This window comes from Hyperolius riggenbachi, chromosome 9, assembly GCF_040937935.1.
Source record: "Hyperolius riggenbachi isolate aHypRig1 chromosome 9, aHypRig1.pri, whole genome shotgun sequence".
Lineage (NCBI taxonomy): Eukaryota > Metazoa > Chordata > Amphibia > Anura > Hyperoliidae > Hyperolius > Hyperolius riggenbachi.
Window position 1 is genome coordinate 288,975,951 of NC_090654.1, and position 13,105 is coordinate 288,989,055.

The 13,105-nt window shown below is 44.8% G+C and overlaps 1 long non-coding RNA gene across 1 annotated transcript in view; it reads right to left on the reverse strand.

Annotated features, from left to right (window-relative positions):
- Window positions 1-13,105, reverse strand: part of LOC137532188 (uncharacterized) — a 231,512-nt gene that overhangs the window by 149,906 nt on the left and 68,501 nt on the right. The window contains exon 2 of the long non-coding RNA XR_011023875.1: window positions 8,577-8,693. This is a non-coding gene — a long non-coding RNA (uncharacterized lncRNA). The remainder of the gene's footprint in view (window positions 1-8,576; window positions 8,694-13,105) is intronic.

Genomic DNA, 13,105 nt, shown 5'->3' on the forward strand with positions numbered 1-13,105 from the left:
GGTGGCCCAGTATAGAAAGTCCGCTGTAGCGGGCTCACTCATCTGCTCCCCACATTCAAGAGCTGATGTCACTCTTCTCTCAGTGCTGGAACACGGTGTGCTGGTTAGTGAGTCACAGGCCCGCAGCTAGCACATGCAGCCCTTTCAGCGCTTCAAGGGGGGCCCAGGGCCCCCAGAAGCCCTGGGCCTCTCACTGCAGTGTCAGTTTCTCCCCCTTATGGCTGCCCTGGTAGCTGATACTCCCTTTTCCATGAGAAATCTTTAGCTTTTCTCGAATAGATCATCGGGGGATTGGGGGGGGGGGGGCTGTGTGGCTGATATTGTGGTGAAACCCCTCCCACAGTGTGATGTCATGATCATGGTCCTGTCAGTTTCCCGTCTGTGAACCTCATTGCATTGTGGGAAATAACTGCTTTTTCCAACTGCCAAGCAATCAGTATCTCCCTCATAGAACTCTCAGCAGCGAACATTTTGCACAGATCCCCTGGCGGGACTAAAGATGTCACCTCCTGGGATACATTTCAGATTGTATACCAGAGTGAGGAAATATTTTACAAAGGGCAAACACTGACTACATAATTTATAAATGAATATTGTAAAAAAAAAGCCATAACGTTATTTTCACTACAGTTCTTCTTTAACAACCTATTTTTCTAGCAAGATGCCAGCTAGTTAAAGCTTTCTAAACATTTTATATTCTTTAAAACATTCTTTACAACATAGATTGAACTGCCAAACTCTAGCTGCACGTTCTCCCGCCAAGCGCAAGTCTTGAAGGACATCTACATCAAGCGCATGCCAGGTAATTGGCAGAAAACAGCCATTAGAGGATGACACGAGCCTCGCGGTCCCCCGGGTAAAATTACACATCCAACTGAGACTGAGACACTACAAAACTCCGAGATTAAAAGCTTCTGGAAATTCTGCGGAAAAGGGCAAGTAAATACAGATAACCGCCTTGACTATCCACAGCCCCCGTGACAAACAACACCTAACCACTGTCCAAACGCCAAATGGACATGCAAGGTTAGGAGGCACCAAAACATATTATGACTGACAAAATATTAATCTAATGTCCGTAGAGGCGAGATAAAAGGCCGCGTTTTAGCTCTTGATTACGTCTCGTTTGAAGTTGAGGCTTCACACGGTGAAGACTCGTTTTTAGCATGGACTCACAAGTCGGGAAATGCATTACTGGAGACTCTTTCTAAAACCACCTAAGGGATATGACGTACTTTGATATGATTATCGTTTTTGCGCTGCTGTTTGAGATGGACTTTCCACCGCCACTGTGTGTCAAGTGGCGTACTTTGTGCCATAGATTAAAGGTAAATCACATCAATGTGAAAGCCGTATAGAATTTTCATTCTGTATATGGAAAAGTAAATAGAAAACAGGGATAAACATCACTTTTTTCATTCCTTATAATCTTGCTGGGGTAGAAGATTGAGCAGATAAGCAGGGCCGGTTTAAGCAACAATGGGGCCCCAGGGCAAAATAAACCTGGGGGGCCCCCCGAACATATACCCCGGAACAAAAATCGGCAGCTGGTATAACAGGGTGTGAAGTCCCAATCGGTCGGAGCTCCACATTCTGGCTACCCCAGCCTGCATGGGGGACAAGGGGTTAAAAAGTTTCAGGAGGGGGGACCCCACATAATTTAAAAAAAAAAAAAATTCCCACACTCTAAACATAAAAAAAAAAAATTGGGAAAATAGAAAAAAATGCCAGGGATCTTCATACAGCCATATTGCGGCTGTATAGCGATCCCTGGCCAAAGCGCTGCGGCTGTGTATGGACCCCCTGGAAACCCCATCAGGAAATTTATTGCGCTTTCGTTTGATGCCTGTAAAATTACACTACCGTTAGGTTTGCTACTAAAAGTGACATTTACCGCATTTAAAAGTATACTTTTTTCCTTTGAAACTTTAAAATCGATTTTCTCAAAAACTATAAGGTCTTTTTGAAAAATTGTTTTTTCTTCTTATTCCTAATGATCTCCTTAACATATCCTGCAAATTTAGGGTTTCTAGCATTTAAGGTGGATTTGCTATTAACCATTAAAGTCGGCAGGTTTTTAAATGTGTATTTTTTTTTTCCTTTGAAACTGTAAAATCGATTTTCTCAAAAACTATAAGGCCGATTTGAAAATTTTTTTTTCCTCTTGTAGCCACTGGGGGCCCCTACAAGCTCTGGGGCCCTGGGGCAGCTGCCTCCTTTGCCTTAATGGTAGCGCCGGCCCTGCAGATAAGAAAAGAGAATGTGGAGGAGAGAGGGATTATGCTTTGTCCTGTACTACTAATGTAATTTGTCTCTGAGAGGTCCGGTAGTTGGATTTCAGGTTTGCAAAAAAAAAAACAGGTACCAGTAAGAAAAGGAGACAAAAAGAGCACCAGGACCGTCAATAGTGTAGTATTTCAGGGAAATGGAAAATGTAAAGAAATAACAACTACTCACAAATGTGGGTTGCTATGGGCAACCACAATTTTGGGTTACCCATAGCAACCCAGGTTTCAACTCAGTTATGATGATTCAGTTGATCAACATGGGTCACGCTCCAGAAAAAAACAAAGGACCACTTGATGATGAATTCGCAGGGGTAACCCCTGGGATAGGGGAGGAGACAATGCAGGATGGGAGGAGGTGCCAATGTGTAGTGAGTGGAGGTAAGTAATAGGAACAGTCTTACCTCATGATAAGAAGCGCTCTGAAAAGGAGATACAGTACATAGCTCAAATACTGTCTTGTATTGACCTGAGGAAGCTGGCATGTCCCGTGAAACGTGTTGTCTTTTTTACTGGTGTCTAACAATAAATGTTCCTATAACTTACTGTACCTCCACCTACTACATATTGTATCACAATTGGAGCGCCTCCTTCCATCTTACAGAATGTAATGTGTGCTAATGGAGGGCATCGCTGAAATCATAGGTACAGATTTCAAAATACAAACGGCTGGTTCATAGAGTGGTGGGGGCAGGACGGAAGAGTATGAACAAGGCCTGATTTATATTTTTTCTGCCCTTAGGCCAACTTCCTTTTCGAGCATACATCAAAAAACGGGCCTATCTAACGATACTGCACCATTGGGCTTTTGGTCTCTCTCTACTTCTCATTTTGGTGCTCTTGGTCCCTACAAGAACCACCGAACCCCAATTATTTCTGTATTGTTACAGCAAGTTACGTTCCTCTCGTCAAGAATATAATGTTGGCCTGCTACCTTCTTTCGAGATCTTCAATGATGGACTCTTTTGAGGCATTCTTACCTTCATTTACAGCAAACTTTTGAAAGTTCACGGCATTCTTCTGCTCTTCAGCGAAGAACGATAATAAACATTGATGGCTGGGAACAATCTGTTGCTTCCAGCGTGCTTATTTTTAGAACGGCAGCTTCTTGGGATTCTGTTGAGGTTTTTCGGTGAAGAGTTCAAGCAGATCTGGTTCAATAGGAGCTTGACCCCAGGCTGGCAGCGCTGACCTTCTCTCTCTTTAATCACAGGCTCATAGCACAGCTTGTTTCCTCGGCACTTGAGAGAAAACTGCTCTGAATAATGAAGACATCTCAACAGGCCAAATGTGAAACCAGCGGCAGGGACAAATAATAACCTGTTTAGGCTTGAAAATTCAGAAGTGTGCAATGCATCCGTATGAGAGGGAAAATTAAGGGAGAGAACTGAATAAAAAGAGAGGGAGCATGACAGAGGGCTGTAAGGTGCTGAGGGAAATGGGGGGGGGGGGGGGGGGGGGGGACATGTTAACACTAGAATGGGGTTCAATGACAGTAACACTGTTTTTCAAACGTTTTTTCAGTATATTATGTATATTAGAACGTCAGATAAATTAGCTTCTTAGTGCAAAGCAATGTAGAATGCAGGAGAAACAGATATTAAAGGGGAACTGAAGTAAGAGGTATACGGAGGCTGCCATATTTATTTCCTTTTAATTAATACCAGTTACCTGGCAGCCCTGCTGGTCTAGTTCTCTGCAGTAGTATCTGAATAACACCAGAAACAAGCATGCAGCTAGTCTTGTCAGATCTGACTTTAAAGTCTGAAACACCTGATCTGCTGCATGCTTGTTCAGGGGCTATGGCTAATAGTATTAGAGGCAGAGGGTCAGCAGGGCTGCCAGGCAACTGGTATTGCGTAAAAGGAAATAAACATGGCAGCCTCCATATACCTCTCTCTTCAGTTCCCCTTTAATCAGCCTCATAGCTAATGGCTCTCGTGGCTAATACACACCAAGAGTAACACACAAGTTTTATTGACAGCGGAATCACAATTTATAATTCTTTGGCTTAGAATATTTGCCTCCTTGCTTACACAATGCAGACCCCTCTCTGTACTTCAGCAAGAAATACACTTTTCCTGCAACCTGTGCGAAATGATCGATATTCCCCCAAGTTAAAGAAAACTTTTTTCAAACTTCATATCTGGTAGTGTGTGATTACCAGCCCGGCTCACTATGTGGATATATTGCATATTCTGGGCAAAGAAAGATCAATCTACATAAAAAAAAATCATTCCGCGCTTATGTCAGACGTACGTAATAAATCACCCTCTCACCTGTGGTGTCACCGAAGTCGCCCACATGTAAATCTCGCAAATGATGAGGCCGGTTTGAAATGAATCTTGCAAACTTCTATCCGGTGTTATCATGGGTGAATAAGTTAGCTAGCATAAAGAAGTGTATACAGGCGGCCTGCGACGGTTGTAAATTATCGCCGATGGTATCGCGGCCCCCTGAGACACTCGCTGTATGCATCAAGGAACTTTCATTTCTTCCTGACTGTCTGATGTTGTAAAGAAGAAGATGTGTCAGACGTATGCCATAAATCAAAAATGTAAGTAGATCGATACAAAAGATTGTAGCGGTGGCGTTAAAACGTTCCAGCCGCTCGGCTGACGGATCGGCGAGGTGCATCGGACTTAATTGAAGGACTGTTATTTTGATTCTAGTCCCAATTTTCTGTAACATTTGACTCAGCCATAAATAATTGATGGAGGGATCCAAAGGGCTGTTTTTGCAGGAATTGCATAACTTTTTATGTGGCGTTTAATTTAAAAACATGGTTGACTTGCCACCGTCATTGCCAAGTTCTGCACTGACCCACTTCTCCCCGCAGTAACTTTAATTTTGAAAAAAAGGCATCAGCACATAGAATTTATGAAGGAAGGGTACCAGGACGGACCAAGACTCCAAAAAAAACCCACATGGAAAATCAGGAGCCAATCTACTGATTATTATCCATACATTTGTTAGTTAGTTCTCTGTACTTAAAGGGATACTGTAGGGGGGGTCGGGGGAAAATGAGCTGAACTTACCCGGGGCTTCTAATGGTCCCCCGCAGACATCCTGTGTTGGCGCAGCCACTCACCGATGCTCCGGCCCCGCCTCCAGTTCACTTCTGGAATTTCTGACTTTAAAGTCAGAAAACCACTGCGCCTACACGCCCGTGTCCTCGTTCCCGCTGATGTCACCAGGAGTGTACTGCGCAGACACAGACCATACTGGGCCTGCGCTGTGCGCTCTTGATGACATCAGCGGGATCGAGGACACGACAACGCAGGCGCAGTGGTTTTCAGACTTTAAAGTCTGAAATTCCAGAAGTGAACCGGAGGCGGGGCCAGAGCATCGGTGAGTGGCTGCGCCAACACAGGATGTCTGCGGGGGACCGTTAGAAGCCCCGGGTAAGTTCAACTCATTTTCCCCTGACCCCCCTACAGTATCCCTTTAACCTTCCTGGCGGTAAGCCCGAGCTGAGCTCGGGCCATGCCGCCGGAAGGCACCGCTCAGGCCCCGCTGGGCCGATTTGCATAATTTTTTTTTTTGCTGCACGCATCTAGCACTTTGCTAGCTGCGTGCAGTGCCCGATCGCCGCCGCTACCCGCCGATCCGCCGCTATCCGTCGCGCCGCAGCCGCCCCCCCCCCAGACCCCGTGCGCTGCCTGGCCAATCAGTGCCAGGCAGCTCTATGGGGTGGATCGGAATCCCCTTTGACGTCACGACGTCGATGACGTCGGTGACGTCATCCCGCCCCGTCGCCATGGCGTCATAGCATTCTTAAAACCCACCTCGGGTTCTCTTTAAAGAGGAACTTTACCAAAAGACTCCAGTATAAGTTGCTGCAGTATAAGTTACCCAGGTATAGGTGCCCCAGTATAGGGCTTATCTGGAACATTGGGAGAAAGATGAGCAGCACTGTCAGGCAACTGGGCTTGTTTAAAGGAAATTAAAATGGCAGCTTCCATAGATCTCTCACCTAGGTTCCCTTTAACGGTCCTGTTTCTGGGGTTAGAGGTTCACATAGATATCTTCATTTGGCAGCTAGGGGTCACTGTGTTTAGTGAATGTGCCCTGCTAAAAGTGTTCATGCCAATTAAACTTTGTTTCATGTAAAATACAACCTCCTACAGGATCGCCAAGAGTATACAGACACGTTCACAAACGCCTATTAACATCGTTATCTGGTGAGCTGCCAGGCGCTACAAGATTACCAGGTTCCCACAGTAAAAATGTTACAATGTGTTGTATTATGTAAATGCAATAAATAAAATATAGAAGGAAAGTAGTTTGGCAACTGTTAAAGTCATCAGCAATGCCTGGCGGTATTTACAGTCCACCTGCGCCCGCTCCCTCCACCAAGTTTTAAGGATATATTTATGTCTTCTGCAACGGAAATAGAATTTTGAAATGTTAAGCTAATCTCAAGGGGGCGAAGAGCTTGAGATGCCGTAAATCAAACTCGCTGTACATAGTAATGAGATCAATTATGTCGGAGTTATTTTTTTTCCTACTTTATGGTCGGAACAGACAGAGCTATGAGGAAAAAAGTGTGTTCCTTACCATAAACAGCACAGAGTCTTCTGAGTAAACAAATCAGATAGACCTCCGCTCTCACAAACACTAAACACAGAATAATATTTAAAGAGGCCCTGTAGTGACATATAGAATGCAGACTGAGGCTGATTTCACACTGTATATTGGTGTTAGCAATGCGCCGGTGAGTCGTACCCTTCGTACCCGTGCCCGTCGCCAAAAACAGGCCTTCAGGGAACATTACGTTAGTACATGGAGTTCGCTGTCTGGCCACCAGCCAAGCAGGAAGTGACAAGTACTTGCGGTCACTTCCTGCTTTGGGTATGCAAAAGCGTATTGTTAAAATACGCTTCCGCGCATATGCACTGCAATGTTGCAACACCAACGTCATTAAAGAACCCTGAGTCGCAATAGACTAACAAGTTCTGGCCCAACGCAGATCGCCGCAACATAGCATCCTCCGCCACACAGCAACATAGTTCTGCGCTAGCTTTAAATTGGCCACTTCCGGCGCAGCGTTCCACAAAGTGAGAAGTATGAACTTCCCCAAAGTCTTTCATTAGGCTGCGGTAGCAGTGTGGCAATTTGCTGCAACGCACCGCGCCAGTATGAAAGACGCCTCAAGATATCTCCACCTGCTGTGATACATTTCTGAAGGTAGGTTAGGGCGAGGAAAGGTTTTACAATGGGCTTCTCCATGAGGATTGTAACAGTCTGTGTGAAGCCTGGGAGGGTCTGGGCTTTCTGACAGTCAGTTAGAGCAGATGCGGAAAATAAGCAACAATTATTCCTGCTCTGCGAACCTAACTGCTGATGCAGAAAGGAGAAAGTACTTGGGCTGTCTGCACTGAAAACTTGGCCGCAAGGGCAGTGATTGCCCCAGCAAACTGATTCAGCTGAGAACATTGTTTTCCTCACTCACCTCTCCCACCATGTAACGTCATTTCTGAACATCTCCATCGGGTTCTGACCCTCTGCTTTCCAAAGCAACAGAACTGTACAAGGTTTGATCTGCAATGTCACCCAAGTGATTAATTCCCAATCTAAATAAGATTCAACTTTATTCGTTGAGTATAATGGGTGTCGCAATTGATTGTGGTACACATGGCATCACTCAAAGGACAAAGGTGCAAATAGTTACTACCTACTGTAAGTGACAGTAACATAGGAGAAAAATAATGTATGGCTCATTTTACTCAGGGAGAAACACACTTCTTATTGTATGTCTTTACATGTATTTTACATTTTTTTATTTTCGCAAAAGTGGTCCTTTAAAGTGGATCCGAGATAAACTTTTACTCATTGCATAATTGTGTTCCTTTCATAGAGTTTATTGGGCATTTCTCAAGCCAAATACTTTTTTTTTACCTTGATTCCCTATAAACTAAACAAGCCTCACCCACAGCTTCTCCAGTGCCTAGGCTTTGAGAGCCATGTAACAAGGGCTCATGGGAGATCAGTCTGGGCAGGAGGAGGTATTAATAGCCAGAGATCTCAGAGGCAGGGGGGAGGAGGGAGGAGGAGAGGGGAGTAAAGTTTTCACAGGCTGAGGGATGGAGATGCAGATCAGCTTGCCTGTGTGTAATGTGACAAACAGAACATGGCCCCTCTCATTGTATCACAGGAAAAAATAATCATATACTGTTTGCAGCTATATTTGCTGTGTAAACTATCTAAACTTTAGATAAGATATATAGACAAGTTACTTGTTATAGTTAGTTTTCATCTCGGATCCTCTTTAAGGTGAAAACAACCCACCGGCTGAAGTGGTTAAACAGTATCTTGTAACTGATTTCATCTTGGCAGTCATTCTGGAAAGGTGATAACTTCAGTTTCTGGAGTACAGATAGTTACCAGGACGATGATACCCTGCATCTGAGAACAAACAAAATGCAAATAAGAAAAGTTTAAATCGTGTCACAGTTTATTTCCAGAAAAAACTTGACAAGAATAACACAAAATGGGCAGTCGCCAAAAAATGTCTTATCATTTCTCTTTAATCCCAAGAAAACGACTGTCACAGTGAGAATGTCAGGGAGTTTACTCACCTTATGTTTAATATTAAATATTTGAGTCAGCGGTGATGAGACAGAGAGACAGAGACATCTCCGAGGGACGCAGACACCTGTTTTCTATGATTACACAAAATTGATTTCCGAAATGACATTCGCCCATGCTCAGATCTTGACCGCCAAAACCGCGTCCCTTAATGGAACTGTTAAAATGTCAATTTGTTTATTTAAAAACGAGGGAACAGGTTTGTGAGGCAGTCGATAGAGAGCTATTGTTTTCTGTCCAACGGGCAACGCTGGAATTAAAAGGTTACAGCCATTGTTAAAATGATCAATGGACAGGTATATAATGTATGCCCTTGGGTTCCGCTGCTCGCAGTTTCATTACCTCTGAGTGATGAGGCTGGCATGATACTAATTTCACGTGCAGTATGGACTCTGCTCCTGAAGGCTTCTGAAGTGCCCTGCGGCAGAAGATTCAAACGGGGAGGCAGCGCTTAACGGAGGGGAAGGTAGGACCCAAAGCCTTCCCTCTCCTTAGGTAAGTATCTGGCTGTTTTTTTTTTATTTTACAGAGTACCCAGCAAGCTCATGGTGACCCAGAACTCCTAGGAGTGTGTGAGGGGCTACAATGGTCCTAAAAGCCTCCTTTCTAAAATGATATGGAAAACAAAAGTTTGCTTTCTTAAAACAGAAAGTATTTGCGATAATTCAGGTTGGCGTGAGCGTCGAGGTGTGAGGTGTCTGAATTATCACGAATACTTTGTTTTAAGAAAGTAAACTTTTTTTTATGTCTATATTTTATATTATCAATTCCCATTGACCCCCCCTGAGTGACATTTATAACCCGCACAAGATCCACCATAAAATCTTTGGCACGGCCCCGTCGCTCTCTCCCTCCTCCCACCACCACATAACAACAGAACATGTCACTAGCCTACAGGCTGGTGGTGTGTCTGTCAGCCTCGGCCTAGCAATAAACCCTGACGGTTCGGGTACTGATACTGATCCCTGCCGGGGGACATTGTTCTTGTACGGGACTTAAAACAGCCTCAAGATGATAGACACACGCAGGCTGCCATATTTATTTCCTTTCAACCAATAGCAGTTGCCGGGCAGCCCTGCTCATTTTAATGATCAGCAGTGTCTGAATCAGACACCTGAAACAGGCATGCCTCTAATCCAGTCAGACTTGAGTCAGACACACCTGATCTGCTGCATGCTTGTTCAGGGGCTGTGGCTAAAAGTATTAGAGGCAGAGGAGCAGCGGGACAGCCAGGCAACTGGTATTGCTTAAAAGGAAATATGTCAGCCTCCGTATACCTCTCACACTCTGGTTCCCTTTAAAGGGGAACTGAAGAGAGAGGTATATGGAGGCTGCCATGTTTATTTCCTTTTAAGCAATACCAGTTGCCCGGCAGCCCTGCTGATCCTCTGCCTCTAATACTATTAGCCATAGCCCCTGAACAAGCATGCAGCAGATCAGGTGTTTCAGACTTTAAAGTCAGATATGACAAGACTAGTTCCATGCTGGTTTTTGGTGTTATTCAGATACTACTGCAGAGAAATAGACCAGCAGGGCTGCCAGGCAACTGGTATTGATTAAAAAGAAATAAATAGTGCAGCCTCCGTATACCTCTTACTTCAGTTCCCCAACTTCCCATTTAACCTCCTTAGCTGTAATCCTGAGTCAGGCTCGGGACAGTAAGCCACAGAACAGGGTGGTAATTCCGTGCCTGAGTGAGTTTCATGCAGGAGCTTCTGCAGACCTCTCTGTAGTATGTTTTTCTTCTTGTTTTTAGGGTCTAAAAACTTGTGAAAAAATGTTATGGCTTTTAGACCTTAAATCTGGAAATAATCATAACGCCAGGCAGGTTAAGGAACACCTAGGCCTTCAGGTTGGGGAGCAGTGAGAAGCGATAGGTCAGCCTGGTGGCGTAGTGCTTAGTGCTCCCGTCTTGCAGTGCTGGGTCCCAGGTTTGGTTCCCAGCCAGGGAACTATCTGCACGGAGTTTGTATTTTCTCCCCATATCTGTGTGGGTTTCCTCCGGACACTCCAGTTTCCTCCCACAATCCATAAACATGCAGATACATTAATTGGCTTCCCCTAAATTGGCCCTAGACTATGATACATACACTACACAATACATACTCAGACATGTGACTATGGTAGGGATTACATTGTGAGCCCCTCTGAGGGACAGTTAAAGAGGAACTCCAGTGAAAATAATGTAATAAAAAAAGTGCTTCATTTTTACAATAATTATGTATAAATGATTTAGTCAGTGTTTGCCCATTGTAAAATCTTTTAAATCCCTGATTTACCTTCCGACATTTATTACATGGTGACATTTTTACTGTTGGCAGGTGATGTAGCTGCTGCATGCTTTTTTGGCAGTTGGAAACAGCTGTAAACAGCTATTTCCCACAATGCAACAAGGATCACGGACAGGAAACTGCCAGAAGTACCACGGTCCTCAGAGTTTCTTGTGGGAGGGGTTTCGCCACAATATCAGTCATACAGCGCCCCCTGATGGTCTGTTTGTGAAAAGCATTATATTTCTCATGTAAAAGGGGGTATCAGCTACTGATTGAGATAAAGTTCAATACTTGGTCGGTTTTCTATTTAGTGACAAGACAATATATAATCTGTACAGTGCTGCAGAAGATGTTGGCACTATATAATATAAATAATAATAATATGAAAGAATCATTGCTAGAAGGAACACTTGAATAAAATTCCAATCAGCAGGCACGTCCGTCACCAGTGTCGTCTTAAAAAGCAAAATACTCTTCTTTAACTGGAGTGCCCCTTTAAAAAGCAGCAGTGGGAATTTTAATTAATTAGCTAATCTTAGCCAGTAGATAATGGCATTCGGTGACATCTGTACAGACCTCATAAAGCAAGCTGTCATTCCGCACCTTTCGGGATAAATGTCTTCCCGTCAGCCGCGCTGAACGCAAGAAAAATAATGTGCCTAAAATACGTCCTCGCAAAAACTATTTTACCGCTGACAGCTGGGTTTATTGCGAAAATTTCGGATGTCTTAACAGTAAAATAGGCTGAAATTATTTACCATCGTTCCGCAGCATAATTCACAAACTGAATTTTCCCACAATGCCGCGCTGAAGGCCGGTGCGCCTCTTATGTGGAGATATGTCAAGTGGAGATGCCCTGGGCTGTAAATGGCAGCATTCTAGTTACCGCGCTGGAAGAAATATTGTGATGGAAATAGTGTTGGAATCGCCACCGACTCGCGGAGTTCTGGATTTCCTTCCACGGATTGTTTAACCTGTGGCCAGAGAACCGCGATTCCAGTGCAAAGAGAATAACGAAATACGCTCCGCCAGCTGTTTTCCTGAATAGAGGGGAATATTGCGATCTGACAAGTTCTAGACAATTAAAATGTATTTTTTCAGAGTCACAGCTCAGCCACAGTTTTTATGCACAGAAGAATGGTTTATGTTAAAGGGAAACTCTTGGAGAATAACATTTGCAATTTCTACCTTTAAAAACATTTCTGTCCTTTATTATTATTGTTGTTATGTTATGTATTCATATAGCCCTGCAGCACTTTACAGAGTACATATAGCCAGGTATAGGTGCCTCCAGTATAGGCAGGTACAGGTGCCCCCAGTATAGCCAGGCATAGGTGGCCTCAGTATAGCCAGGTATAGGTGCCCCCAGTGTAGCCAGGCATGGGTTTCCTCAGTATAGCCAGGCATCGGTGCCCCCAGTATAGCCAGGCATCGGTGCCCCCAGTATAGCCAGGTATGGGTGTCCCCAGCAAAGCCAGGTATTGGTGCCCCAGTATAGCCAGGCATGGGTGACCTCAGTATAGCCAGGCATGGGTGACCTCAGTATAGCCAGGCGTGGGTGCCCTCAGTATAGCCAGGCGTGGGTGACCTCAGTATAGCCAGGCGTGGGTGACCTCAGTATAGCCAGGCATGGGTGACCTCAGTATAGCCAGGCATGGGTGGCATCAGTATAGCCAGGCGTGGGTGCCCTCAGTATAGCCAGGCATGGGTTTCCTCAGTATAGCCAGGCATGGGTTTCCTCAGTATAGCCAGGCGTGGGTTTCCTCAGTATAGCCAGGCATCGGTGCCCCCAGTATAGCCAGGTATGGGTGCCCCCAGTATAGCCAGGCATGGGTGCCCTTAGTATAGCCAGGCGTGGGTGACCTCAGTATAGCCAGGTATCGGTGCCCCCAGTCTAGCCAGGCATCGGTGCCTCTAGTATAGCCAGGCATCGGTGCCCCCAGTATAGCCAGGTAT